At 39.0% G+C, this 2,321-nt stretch overlaps 1 protein-coding gene across 4 annotated transcripts in view; it reads right to left on the bottom strand.

Moving 5' to 3' along the window:
- Positions 1-2,321, bottom strand: part of PRPS1 (phosphoribosyl pyrophosphate synthetase 1) — a 37,416-nt gene that overhangs the window by 23,042 nt on the left and 12,053 nt on the right. The window lies entirely within an intron of this gene.

The following is a 2,321-nucleotide window of genomic DNA, read 5'->3' as shown; positions in this document are numbered from 1 at the left end:
CATGTTGTGGGGTTGTTAACCAATGTCATAAAACAATATATGTACTTACTGTTTAATGAGAAACTATTTGTTCTGTAAACCTTCATCTAAAGTACTATATATATACATATATATATATATATATATATACACATACACGTACACATATATAAATACTTAGGCATAAATCTAACCAGAGACATAAAAGACCTATACGATGGAAACTACAAAATGCTACTGCAAGAAACCAAGAGAGACCTGCATAAGTGGAAAAACATACCTTGCTCAGGGATAGGAAGACTCAACATTGTGAAAATGTCAATTCTACCCAAAGCGATCTACAGATACATTGCAATCCCGATCCAAATTTCAGTGGCATTTTTTTAATGAGATGGAGAAACACATCACCAACTTCATATGGAAAGGGAAGAAGCCACGGAAAAGTAAAGCATTACTGAAGAAGAAGAACAAAGTGGGAGGCCTCACACTACCTGATTCTAGAACCTATTATACTGCCACGGTAGTCAAAGCAGCCTGGTAATGGTAAAACAACAGATACATAGACCAATGGAACAGAATTGAGAATCTAGAAGTAAATTCATCCACCTATGGGCAGCTGATATTTGACAAAGGCCAAGTCTATTAATTGGGGAAAACACAATCTCTTTAACAAATGGTGCTGACATAACTGGATACCCATCTGCAAAAAATGAAATAAGACCCATACCTCACACCATGCACAAAAACTAACTCAAAATGGATCAAAGACCTAAATATATAATTGAAAACAATAAAGATCATGGAAGAAAAAATAGGGGTAACGCTAGGAGCCCTAATACATGGCATAAACAGAATACAAACCATACGTAACAACGCACAAACACCAGATAAGAAACTAGATAACTGGGAGCTCCTAAAAATCAAACATTTATGCTCATCAAAAGACGTCACCAAGAGTAAAAAGACAACCTACAGACTGGGAAAAAAATTTTGGCTATGACAAATCTGATCAGCATTTAATCTTGAAAATCTACAAGATACTGCAAACCTTAACATCAAAAAGACAAATAACCCAATTAACAAATGGGCAAAGGATATGGACAGGCACTTCACTAAAGAAGATATTCAGGTGGCTAACAGATACATGAGGAAATGGTCATGATCATTAGCCATTAGAGAAATGCAAGTCAAAACTACAATGAGATACTATTTACCCCAACAAGGCTAGCTTTAATCCAAAAAAAAAAAAACACAAAATAATAAATGTTGGAGAGGTTGTGGAGAGACTGGAACACTTCGACACGGCTGGTGGGAATGTAAAATGGTACAATCACTTTAGAAATCGATCTGGCGCTTCCTTAAAAAGCTAGAAATAGAAGTACCATACGATCCAGCAATCCCGCCCCTTGGAATATATCCTAGAGAAATAAGAGCCGTCACACGAATAGATATATGCACACACATGTTCACTGGAACACTGCTCACAATAGCAAAAAGATGGAAACAACCCAGGTGCCCATCAACAGATGAATGGATAAACAAATTATGGTATATCCACACAATGGAATACTGCGCAACGATAAAGCACAAAGATGAAGCCGTGAAACATCTTATAACATGGAGGAATCTGGAAGGCATCATGCTGAGTGAATTCAGTCAGTCGCAAAAGGACAAATATTGTATAAGATCAGTATTATAAGCACTCAAGGAAAGGTTTAAACACAGAAGAAAACATTCTCTGATGGTTAGGAGGGTGGAGAGGGAGAGAGACAGGTATTCACTAAATAGATAGTAGACAAGAATTATCTTAGATAAAGGGAAGGACAGCACACACTACAGGGGAAGTTAGCATAAGGGGTCTAAACCAAAGCTAAGAAGTTTCCTGAATACAACCAAACACTTCGAGGGACAGAGTAGTAGGGGCAGGGGTCTGGGGATCATGGTTTCAGGGAACATCTAGGTCAACTGGCATAACAAAGTTTATTAAGAAAATGTTCTGCATCCCACTTTGGTGAGTGGCGTCTGGGGCTTAAAAGCTAGCGAGCAGCCATCTAAGATGCAATAATTGGTCCCAACCACCTGGAGTAAAGGAGAATGAAGAACACCAAAGACACAAGGAAAGTAATAGCCCAAGAGACAGAAAGGGCCACAGAAACCAGAGACTCCGTCAGCCTGAGACCAGAAGAACTAGATGGTGCCTGGCTACCACCAATGACCACCCTGACAGGGAACACAATAGAGAGCCGTTGATGGAACAGGAGAAAAGTGGGGTGCAGAACTCAAATTCTAGTAAAAAGACCAGACTTAATGGTATGACTGAGATTGGAGGAACCCCGGAAAGC

This window comes from Trichechus manatus, unplaced genomic scaffold, assembly GCF_000243295.1.
Source record: "Trichechus manatus latirostris isolate Lorelei unplaced genomic scaffold, TriManLat1.0 scaffold00068, whole genome shotgun sequence".
Classification (NCBI taxonomy): domain Eukaryota; kingdom Metazoa; phylum Chordata; class Mammalia; order Sirenia; family Trichechidae; genus Trichechus; species Trichechus manatus.
The sequence above is the reverse complement of the archived record's forward strand: the minus strand, read 5'-3'. Positions and strand labels throughout refer to the sequence as shown.